Source organism: Mobula hypostoma, chromosome 2, assembly GCF_963921235.1.
Source record: "Mobula hypostoma chromosome 2, sMobHyp1.1, whole genome shotgun sequence".
Taxonomy (NCBI): domain Eukaryota; kingdom Metazoa; phylum Chordata; class Chondrichthyes; order Myliobatiformes; family Myliobatidae; genus Mobula; species Mobula hypostoma.
Window position 1 is genome coordinate 137,292,459 of NC_086098.1, and position 12,617 is coordinate 137,305,075.

Below are 12,617 nucleotides of genomic sequence, written 5' to 3' on the forward strand. Positions count from 1 at the left end.
CATGGATCAATACCATTAAGCAAGGGGTCCATGGACCTCAGGTTGGTCACCCCTGGTGTAGATAGTTTAAAGGTTGTCATGGAGGTTATGGACTAAACGAGGCTGTTTCTGTGTTGTACGACTCTATTGCACTCTGTTGGACTGGGAGCATCTGGAATGGCACGAACTACTTGAATCCCTTTAGGGGCAGAAGGAACAGGTGAAACAGAAGCAAGAATAGATCAATTGGCCCTCGAAGCCTGATCCACCACTCATCAAGATCTTTTACCTCTGAGTCATTTTCTGGCACTATCCCTAGACCTCCTTCATAAATGGAAATATTTTGAGCTCTGCTTTAAATGAAAACACAGCAGACTTCAATCCAGATGAAGGGTCTTGACCCAAAATGTTGACTGACCATTTCCCTACATAGATGCTACCAGTTCCTCCAGTGTTTTGTTTGTTGCTGTGTTCTGACTCAGTGACTGAGGCTCCATACCTCAGAAGAGGGTGGTGACTTGAGATTTTCAGAAAGGCACCACCCTCTAATTGGAGAATTATCCAAACTGGTCCATTTTCCCCCACCCCATTCTGGAGTGTAGAGGCTTCAACCTGGTAAACTCATTACTAGAATCACTCTGCTAAGTCCTCTAAGAATGTTCTGTGTCCCAGCGCACCCTAGGATTTATCTCAGCATTATGTTTCAGTGAGTTCTCATTACTTTAAAATCCAGAGAATCTTCTCATCTTCATTCTTTTAATGCACTTAATTTCTCCTCAGATAGCAAACCCACCATCCCTGCAATCAATCAAGTGAATTTCATATTCCTTTGTGTGTAGGAGGAGGCCATTCAGTGCAATTCCATTTTCTCCTTGTTTCCTGGTAATCAATTCCATCCCATGCCCATCAATGCCATCCTGAATCTTCTGTGACCACCTGTACCACATACAGGAATTCCCCAGTTACAGATGGCCTGACTTGCAGAAATCCAACTACTTACATGGAAATTCCCCCATGCATTTCTAAAGCATATTTTTCCTAGGTGGAGATAGTCATACAATATTTCATGGTATTCATTAATGTCTGGTTACAGTAAGTGTTTCATCCACTTAAATATGGGTGGTGTTAGGGTGATTGTTCAATTAAACGAATAACTACCCAAGTGTAACTGGAACAATATGATAGGGGTAGCAATAAACCCAGATGTTACTGGGCAGAGAAGATGGCTAACAGATAGCTTTCAGCAAAAGAGCCCTGAAATAACCCTGGGGATTGCCTATGTGTGCTTTGTGAGGAGATGGAAACATACACAATAATGTAGTCTCACTGAACCCTATGTGATTGCAGTAAGTTATCTGTATTAAATCCTCTATAACAAAGAGTAGGTCACATGGTCGGCACAACATTGTGGGCCAAAGGGCCTGTAATGTGCTGGAGATTTCTGTGTTCTATGTAACAAAGACCACCGTATACTACCCTTTCCTAATTACTTGCTCACCCCACATGTTGGCCTTCAGTAACTTGTTGTATAAGGACACCTGGGTCCCCTTGAACATAAACACTTCCCAGTCTCATTTTTTAAAAGAACTTTTCTGTATCAAAGTAGATGGTACCTTAACAAGAGAATCCATCAGCCATATTCTCTCCACCTCAGTTAACTTGTAACCATCCCTTGAAGTCCCTTTGCATCCTCTTCCCAAACACAATTGGGTCCAGTGTTGCATACGTTCCTGATCAGAGACCCTTCATCAGAATAGGACAACACGGTCATGTAGTGGTTAGCACACAGTATCAGTGACCCAGAGTTCAATTCCCGTCACTGTCTGTAAAGTCTTTGTACGTTCTCCCTGTGAGCGTGTGGGTTTCCTCCAGGTGCTCCAATTTCCTCCCACACTCCAAACACGTACTGCCTGGTAGGCCATCATTATAAATTGTCCCATGATTAGGCTAGGGTAAAATCGAAGGTTGCTGCGCAGAGCAGCTTGAAGGTCCAAAAGGACCTACTTGCACTTCATCTCAATAAATAAATAAATAAATATCAGTAATGCAATCTAACCCATTAAGCATTGGCTACATTTTCAGTCTTTAATTCAGATTTCTGACATTTGTGTTTTGTCATGGTATAATGTATTGACCCTGTGGGCACGTGGCCAAGTGGTTAAGGCATTCGACTAGTGACTTGAAGGTCGTGAGTTCGAGTCCGAGGTAGCGTGTTGTGTCCTTGAGCAAGGCACTTAACCACACATTGCTCTGTGACGACACCGGTGCCAAGCTGTATCGGCCCTTGACCTTCCCTTGGACAACATCGGTGTCATGGAGAGGGGAGACTTGCAGCATGGGCAACTGCCGGTCTTCCATACAACCTTGCCCAGGTGAAGACTTTCCAGGCGCAGATCCATGGTCTCGCAAGACTAATGGATGCCTTACTTAATATATTGATCTATTTCTTTTAAAACGATGCCCCCTTTAGTAATACATATTGATCTATTGTCCGTACATGCGCATTTCTCTCCCCTTTCTCCCTCTCCCCTATCCCCCATCCCTCTCCCTGCAATGTGAATACATCAGTGAAAGCCATCTCCTGTCTGCGTGTTTTTACCTAATCGATCTGCACAAACACAACAAATTGGCGACTAGTACGAACCTAAATGTCAGAGAATATCACCAACAGTACCGACAGTTACAGGACAAAACAGCGAGAGGTAAACAGCGTGAGAAGGCCATCACAGACACTAACAAACGCGTGAGTACAGTGCGTAGTAACAGTGAAAGACGCGCTGAATTTAAAGTGAAAATAAGTGAATGGCTTCAGTCGGGAAAGTTGATAATTTTGATAGCCCTAATGAAGGCTGGGAATCGTGTATCGAGAGGGTTGAACTGTATTGTGATGTGAACAACGCAGAGGAGCAAAAGAAAGCCACTTAACTTACACTACTTAACTTAATGGGTCCAAGAACATACAGTCTCTCACGCAACTGAGTAACCCCTAAAAAGCCAACAAGCAAGATGTTTGACGAAATTATTACAATTTTACAAAATTGCTTGAGCCCTAATGGCTGGTAATACCTGAGAGACTTAGATTTTACAAAAGAAACCAGTGAAAAGATGAAAGCCTTTCTGAATACATTGAAGAATTGTGCAAGCTTTCCCAGTACTGTGACTTCAGAGATGGACTTTCTGATGCATTAAGGGACAGGCTTGTACGCAGCAAGAAAGTCAAAGCATTCAACTGAGGCTACTCTCAGAAAGAGACCTAAACTTGGAACAGGCAATGGCCATTACAATATTGTTAGAGATTGCAGCAAAGGATGTCGCAGAACTACAGAAAAGGAGGTTAGAATGTGAAGTGCACAAAAAGTTCCTGAAGATGCAAAAAGCCAAAGATGTTATCGATGTGGCAAAGCTTCCCAAATTGCAAATGACTGTTGGTTCATTGAAAAAGTCCGCAGGAAGTGTCACAGACATGGTCACGTGGCAGATAAAAAGCACAACCAAGTAAAACATCTCAAACACAAACTAAGCAACTGCACAAAGTGACCGAATGTAAAACAGAATCAGACAACATAGAGTCTGACAAACATGAGCTGTCATGTCTAGAACTGCATAGTATTACTGAAGCAGAACGCAATATAATATGGATCACACTAGATGCATAAAACTGAAAATGGAGCTGGATTCAGGGACAGCTTTGTCCATAATTCCAGAGGCTGACTACAACAGGCTGTTTTCTAAGATACCATTAGCGAAGACTTCAGTAATGCTAAAGACTTACACAGGCTAAAAAGTGTCTCTCAAAAGCAAACTGAAAGTAAATGTGACATATGGAGGCCAAACACAACAGTTAGAGCTTTATATATTGAAAAGTACAGGGCCAGCACTTTTCGGACGTGAATGGTTTAGAAAAATCCAACTAGACTAGCACTAAATCAAAGCTCTCAGTGTGACATCAACAGGCAATGGCACTAACAAGAGACTTAAGGCTGATTTATACTTGTGCATTGGTGTGTCTGCATCACTCTGCAATTCGGGCACGTCACACATGCGCACACACCAACCTGTGCAAGGCTTCATGATCATGGTAGTCTTTCTCAGGGTAAACAAGTTTAAAGTGAGTGTCTTTTATCGTAAAAGTGAAATGTGTCCTCCATAATTTCGGAGGTCTGTAAAGCTTTATGGAAAGCATTGCAGCCGGAGTTCCTTCCCTGCCCTTCAATCAGCCAATGGGAGGCTATTGCAGCGTAGGAGGAAATGCGATGCTACCAGGTGGACCAATCACAGTTGTTGCGGTCTGCATTGCCGCGACGCGTAATTATGTTTTGGGAGAGGTGTGCATCAGGCTACGGCGTAGGGATCCGCGAAGGCTCTGTGTAGGGTTTGTGGGCTTCCAGTTGACGCACAAGTATAAATCAGCCTTAAAGGCTGATTAATGCTGATGAGAAGGTGATTGGTAAACTCAAAGCATGAAGGCCAGAATTGAGCTGGATGAAACAAAAACACTAAGACTGCATAAATCACGTCCAGTATCTTATGCACTAGGTCCTAAAGTGGGTGCTGAAGTGCAGAGCTTGGATGCACCTGGAATTCTCTCCAAGACTGAGTGGAGTGATTGAGCCAAGCCCATTGTCCCAGTGATCAAGAAAGGGAAGGCGGGAGCCATTCGCATATGTGGAGATTTCAAGGTGAGCATCAACCCAGTACTGTGTGCTGCACGGTATCCCCTGCCACGAATAGAAGACATTTTTGCATCTTTGGCAGGCGGGGAGAAGTTTTCAAGGATTGACTTGCCAGAAGCCGAACTGCAAATGGAGTCAGGCAGGAAGTTGCTCACAATTAATGCTCACACTGGGACTATCCCAGTATAATCGTCTCGTTTTTGGCATCACATCAGCTCCAGCAACTTGGCAAAGAGCAATGGATCAAGTACTCAAAGATATCCTGGAACACAATGTTATCTTGATGACATCATCATTACTGGCAAAAATGATGAAGAGAACCTCCAGAACATTGGCAACTTGCTTACCAGGCTGAGTGAATACGGTCTGTGTGCCAAGAGAGACAAATGTGAGTTTTTCAAGAACAAAATCTCATATTATGGACATGTCATTGACAAGCATGGCTTATGTAAGTCACAAGAGAAGATTGAAGCAGTACTACAGGCACCCAAACTGGAAATGTGTCATAACTCAGGTCATACTTGGGCCTTGTAAACTAGTACCACTGGTTTCTCCCAAACATTGCTACATTACCCATTGAATGTACTGTTACAGATGGGAGCAAAGTGGGAATGATCGGAAAGATGTGAAAAAGCTTTCAAGGAAACAAAGAGACTAATAAGATCAGATGAACTGCTCACCCGTTATGACCCATCCCTGCCCATCAGACTGGCATGTGATGTGTCCCCTTATGGCACTGGTGCTGTTTTGTCACTGTGACGAAAAATCCAAGTTATCAGAAGATTGATGCTGATGAGAGAGATAAGAGAGACAAAAGGGAGAAGCGTTGAAAATGTTAATGAGAGACGAGAGAGATTAATGAAAAGAGACACAGTTCCGAGTATTGACAGACCAGTTGCTTTGAACCTGAACTGTTTGAAGTTTGATGGAGAGGCGATACCCCAGCAGGGGGATAAAAGGAACAGGTTTGCTAAGGCAAGACAGACACCACGAGATCACGAGATAACGAGACCCTGGAAGTGCGGTGTGCCCCCACAAGTTGGTGAGAGTTTGGAGGTCTGGTCGCGGGACCGACCATAGACGCACAGGGTGAAAAGGTACGATCGGCGGGAACCTGGTGTGCGAGGTTTACTGTCAGGTTGGCTTCAGACAGCCGTTTAAACAGCTCCTCTACCGCCACAATGTGCTCCTCCCACGTGTCACTCCAGACCACTAAATCGTCAATATACACTTCTGTGTTCCTTAATCCCTTTATCACTGAATTAATCATCCTCTGGAAGGTCCCTGGGGCATTTTTCATGCCAAAAGGTAAAACATTATACTTGTATAAACCGGAGGGAGTGACAAATGCTGAGATTTCTCTAGCCCGGTCGGTTAAAGGAACACACCAGTACCCTTTTGGCAAATCAATCTTTGTGATGTACTTAGCTCTCCCCACTTTATCGATGCAGATGAAGTGTCGATCTTCATGACACCACCCTGGAGGTTTTCATGATTTATTGTTTTACAACATTGAATCACAGTGAATTTAATTTGCCTTTTTTTCACACTGATCAACAGAAAAAGACACATTCGTGTCAAAATGAAAACTAATCTCTACAAAGTGATCTAAATTAATTACAAAAATAAAACACAAAATAATTGATTGCATAAGTATTGACCCCCCCCCCTTCTTTAATATGACAGATCAAATCATCACTGGTGCAGCCAATTGGCTTCAGAGCTGACATAATTAGTTAAATGGAGATCTGTTTTTGGAGACCTGTGTGCAGTCAAGGTGTTTCAATTGATTGTAGTAAAAATACACCTGTATCTGGAAGGTCCAACTGCTGATGAGTCAGTATTCTGGCAAAAACTACACCTTGAGGACAAAAGAACACCCCAGGCAACTGCACAAAAAGGTTATTGAAAAGCACAAGTCAGGAGATGGATACAAGAAAATTTCCAAGTTGCTGAATATCCTTTGGAGTACAGTTAAGTCACTTATCAAGAAATGGAAAGAATATGGCACAGTTGTAACTCTGCCTAGAGCAGGCTGTCCTCAAACACTGAGTGACCATGCAAGAAGAGGACTAGTGAGGGAGGCCACCGAGAGACCAGTGACAACTCTGGAGGAGTTACAAGCTTCAGTGGCTGAGATGGGAGAGACTGCACAAACAACAACTGTTGCCCGGGTGCTTCACCAGTCGCAGCTTTATGGGAGAGTGGCAAAGAGAGAGCCACTATTGAAAAAAAAAACTCACATGAGATCTCAGCTATATTTGTCAGAAGGCATGTGGGAGACTCTGAAGTCAGCTGAACGACTATGGTGGTTGTTCTGTTTTTCATAACGGACTTCTACCTCAACCTTCAAACAATACAGAACTGTTTCCTCTTGTAGTCTGCTTATCCATCTGCTGTTGCACACATAGCCATCTTAGCAGCAAAAGCACTGGGAAAATATACAATAATAGCTACCCCACATCCTTGCCTCCACATGAATTACCTTTTTGATACCTGATAATCGATTCTTTGTTATACAATGGCTTGTAAAAGTATTCAGCCCCCAACCTTTTGTCCGCATAAATGAGTATCACAGTCAGGGATTTTGATCAATTTAACCGAGAATTTTTATTTGTGAATCACATGCTCCTTTTTTCACAGTAGAGCCCAAAACAGAGGGAAAATTGTAAAGCAGAAAAGCTAAAAATTCAAAAACTGAAATGTCAGCAGTTCAAAAGTCTTTGTCCCCCCTTGCTCAGTCCTTTTTTGAACCACCTTGTGCAGCTATTAGTCTTTTTGGACAAGACTCTTTTAGCTTTGCACAACGTGATGGAGCCCTGCCAAAGGGCCTTGGCCCAAAATGTCAACCGTACTTCTTTCCATTGATGCTGTCTGGCCTGCTGAGTTCCTCCAGTATTTTGTGTGTGTTGTTCTGATGGAGCCAGGTTAGTTGGGGAGCAGTAGTGGACAGCATTCTTTTTTTTTAATATATTTATTTTTATTGAAGGAATGACACAATACAGAATATATAATGGATTACATTTTCCTCCATTTTGCTTTAGTATCGTACCCCCAAAACAAACCTCCCCCCCACCCACCCTCCCCGAACATATCACGGCAGCTAATATATCTACAACACAACAATTCACAAATACAAGTATGGACATTTCACAACCATACCCCCACACTACTTCAATACGACAGCTCATACACATCTGCAACATGTCAGATGATCCAAAATACACTCATATTTACAATTCATCAACCACCCTGTGAGGTAAATTATAAGTGTGTTAAATGGGAGGCAACTTCCTAAGTACAATCAAATGCCCTCAACTAGTAGGTAATTCCTTAAGACTCCCAAAATATGATAAGAAAGGTCCCCATTTTGAATAGAACTTTTTCACAGACCCCCTCAAAGTGAATTTAATCTTTTATAATTTCAGAAAAAACATTATATCTTCTAACCAAGCAGCAGCAGTTGGGGGAGTGGCAGATTTCCAAACCAGCAAAATTCTCCTACGGGCCAATAGCGATGTAAATGCAATGATATCCGACTGGCTTGCATTTAAACCCAAATCATCATCTGCCACACCAAATACAGCTATAAGTGGGCAAGGTCTCAGTGTCACCCCCAAAACCTCACTGATAATTTTAAAAACCAGTGCCCAATAGTCATCAAGCCGAGGGCATGAGCAAAATGCATGTATTAAACCAGCCGGAGAGAAGGAACACCTGTCACAGCCAGCGTCTGTCCCAGGGTATATGTCTGCCAATCTGGCTTTACTTAAATGTACCCTGTGTAAAACTTTGAATTGTATGAGCCCCAGTCTAGCACATGATGATGAGAAATGAACCCTATTCAATACTTTTGCCCAATATTCTTCCGCAAGGTCCATACCGAGGTCGTCCTCCCACCTACTCTTAGTTTTGTTTAGATCTTGAACTCCCAAAGACATCAGCTAGTAGTGGACAGCATTCTTGAGGTCTTGGCAGAGACATTCGGGTTAAAGTCAAGACTCTGACTGGGCCACAAATGGACATCAATCTTCTTCATTTGAAGCCACTCCATGATTGCTCTGGCAGTGCGCTTTGGGTTGTTGTTCTGCTGAAAGACAAACTTGCTTCCCAGTTTAAGCTTTCTGGCAGAGGTCTGCAGGCTTTTATCCAGGATCTCTCTATATTTAGTAGTTCATCTTCCCATCAGTCCTGACCAGATTTCCAGTCCCTGCTGCTGTAGAGTATCCCCATAGCATGATGCTACCTCCATCATACTTTACCTATATTAGATTTACACTACACATACAGCTTGGTGTTGATGCCAAAAAAATTGCACTTTAATCTTACCCGACCACAATCTTCCACATTTTATAGTATCTTCTAAGTGATGCTTTGCAAAGTCCTTACTGGGAAGGAAATGTTTTTTTTCAAGACAGGGCTTTTTCCTTGCCACTCTTCTGTAAATACCCTTTTTGTGCAAGGTTTTAGAGATTGTGGAACCATGAACTTCATCTCCAGTTGAAGCTACAGACTTCTGCAGCTCACTCAGAGTGACTGTTGTGTCAGAGTAACTTCTCTTACAAGTGCAATTCTTCTCCAGTGACAGAGTTTAGAGGGCTGGCCTGACCTAGGCGGTGTGGTTGTGGTTTCATAGTTTTTCCATTTTTTCACAATGGACCGCATTGAGATCCAAGGCACGTTCAGTGCCTTTGAGATGGTCTTGTACCTTTCCCCAGATTTGTGCTTTTCTGACTTGTCTTAAGTGCTCTTTTGTCTTCATTTTGGTTTGGTCTGTTGAAAATCTAGCATGTTGTTTATTGGGCCTTATGGAGAGAGCAGGTACTTATTATTATGAATTCATTGAAAACAGCTGATCCTCCAATTTTCTACATCAACAAATTGGATGAGTTGATAAGATAATACAGTATATTGCACCTGAGGAGAGTTGGCATAGTAATTACAAAGGGGGTGAGTACTTTTTCAGCCTCACAATTTTGGTTTTTTTTTAATTTTTAGTAAATTGTTGACAGGTTTTGACAGTTTTCTTTTGATTTGAAATGATGCACTTTGTTTTGCAGATTACCTCAAGTAATCCTACTTCAATATATTTTAAATGTAGGAAATGAGACAGTAAAATGTGAAAATAGTTGTGGGGGCTGAATACCTTTTCAATACTTTTTAGATGCATTGATCATAATCTTTCAAAAATCACTTGATTCTGGCATGACCCCAGAGGACTGGAAGATTGCAAATGTCACTCCACTCTTTAAGAAGGGAGCAAGGCAAAAGAAAGGAAATTATAGGCCAGTTAGCCTAAAATCAGTGGTTCGGAATGTGTTAGAGTCTATTATTAAGGATGAGGTTATGGGGTACTTGGAAACTATTGATAAAACAAATCAAAATCAGCTTGGTTTCTGTAAAAGGAAATCTTGCCTGACAAATCTGTTCGAGCTCTTCAAGGAAGTAACAAGCAGGGTGGACAAAGGAGAGGCAATGGATGGCACTTACTTGGATTTTCAGAAGGCATTTGAGAAGGTGCCATGCATGAGGTTGCTTAACAAGATAAAATCCTATGGCGTTACAAGAAGGATACTGGCATGGATACAGAAATGGCTGACAGGCAGGAGGCAGCGAGCGGAAATAAAAGAGGCCTTTTCTGGTGGGCTGCCAGTGACTAGTGGTGTTCCTCAGGGGTCAGTATTGGGACCGCTACTTTTCACACTGTTTGTCAATTATTTAGATAGTGGAATTGATGGATTTATGGTAAAGGTAAAGTTTGAGGATGATACAAAGAGGGTTGGTAATGCTGAGGAAGCAATGCGATTGCTGCATGACTTAGATTGGAAGAATGGGCAAAAATGTAGCAGATGGAATATGGTGTTGGGAAATGTATGATAATGCATTTTGGTAAAAGGAACAATAGTGCAGGCCATTATCTAACTGGGGAGAACATTCAAACATCAGAGGTGCAGAGGGACTTAGGAGTCCTCGTGCAAGACTCCCAGAAAGTTAATTTACAGATTAAGTCTGTGGTAAAGAAGGCAAATGCAATGTTGGCATTTATTTCAATGGGAATAGAATATAAAAGCAAGGAGATAACGCTGAGCCATTATAAGACACTAGTCAGGCCGCACTTGGAGTACTGTCAGCAGTTTTGGGCCCCATATCTCAGAAAGGATGCGTTGTCATTGGAAAGAGTCCAGAGGGGGTTCACAAGGATTATTCTGGGAATGAAGGGGTTAACATACAAGAAGCATTTGGCTGCTCTGGGCCTGTACTCACTGGAATTTAGAAGAATGCGTGGGGATCTCATTAAAACCTGCCGAATGTTGAAAGGACTAGATAGGGTGGATGTGGGGAGGATGTTTACTTTGGCAGGGGTATCCAGAACTAGAGGGCACAGTCTCAAAATTGAGGGGTGACCCTTTGAACAGAAGTAAGGAGGAATTATTTTAGCCAGGGAGTAGTGAATCTGTGGAATGTTCTGCCACAGACTGTGGTGGAGGCCAAGTCCGTGGGTGGAACTTAAGGCAGGAGTTGATAGTTTCCTGATCAGTCAGGGCATCAACGGATATGGCGAGAAGGCAGGTGTATGGGGTTGAGTGGGATCCAGGATCAACCATGATGGAATGGTGGACCAGACTCAAAGGGGTGAACGGCCTAATTCTGCTCCTACGTCTTATGGTCTAAGACACTGTTTTCTTGCTTGTTACATACTAATAAAACATCTTGGGATTTCCTTTGACTTTTGTTTGTCAGCATATTGCTTTCCTAATTTCCTTTCTAAATTAACCGTGATACTTTTTGTATTCTTCAATTCATAAACGATTGATATTTGAAAATCAAAACAGAAGTGTGAAGACTATACATCTGAAATTAAAACAGAAAATGCCGAAAACAGCCAATGGATCAGACAGCATCTGTGCAAAGAGAAACAGTTAATATTTCAGCTCAAAGACCCCTCGTCAGAACTGAAAAGAGAGAAGACAAATTAGTATAACATTGCCAGGAGAACAAAGGAGGACATGGAATTATCTCTGATAGGATAAATGTGGAGGATAGATGTTAATGAGGGTCGCTGGTTGATGAGTTAATTGGGACAGGTAAAGAGAGTGAACTTAGTCCTGCAATCGTTAAGGTGTGAAGTGAGGGCAGTCAGAGGAGAATGAAAACAGGGGCAATTGAATGTCAGAGACTGTATCAGGACTGGATAAGCCACCTATCTCTGAAATTGCTTCACTGTTTCTCTATTAACATAGCCTAATTTTTTGTTCTACTCCACGGCCCTACGTTTCACCACTTCTCTATTACTTTCAATGTATTATCACTCTCTTAACTGCCTGTTTCAATACATGTAATAACATTATGTCTTTCCCTAACTGCTCCCAGCCGGATAACCTCACTTGTGCTTTGTACTCATGGCAATCCAACCCTTGATCTATCAAACACTTTCCTTTTTGTAGCATCAAACCCTCTCCCACCCTCCCTGCAATTTTAGTTGCTTCAAAAGTTTCCTACTATCCACCCTATCATTTCCACTTATAATTCCACATGTCTCCATCAGGTTCACCCCAAGCCCTCCATTCCAAGGAAAACAAGCCAACCCATCTCATCTCTCCTCATAACTGGATCACTGCATCCCATTTTAGTGAATCCCCGCTGCATTCCTCTCCAGCGCAATCACCTTTACCTTCCCTGGTTTACACGTGACTATAAAATCAATAATTTTGTTAACTACTAATCTATCAATCCACTCAGCTCTGGGACCAATTGAAAATGGGTAATAAAAGATGCATAAAAAACATATTAAAAGCTGTGTGAACAAGCCCATCAGTCCTGCCCGTGTCCCTGTACTTAGATTAGGAGAAGATGTGTGTAATTTTCTAACTGTTTTCATCCCATGTCCCTTTGTTATTGTGTAACCTGAAGGCAGAGATTTAATCCACATGCAACTTCCAATTAGGTGCCAAATTACGTTATGGA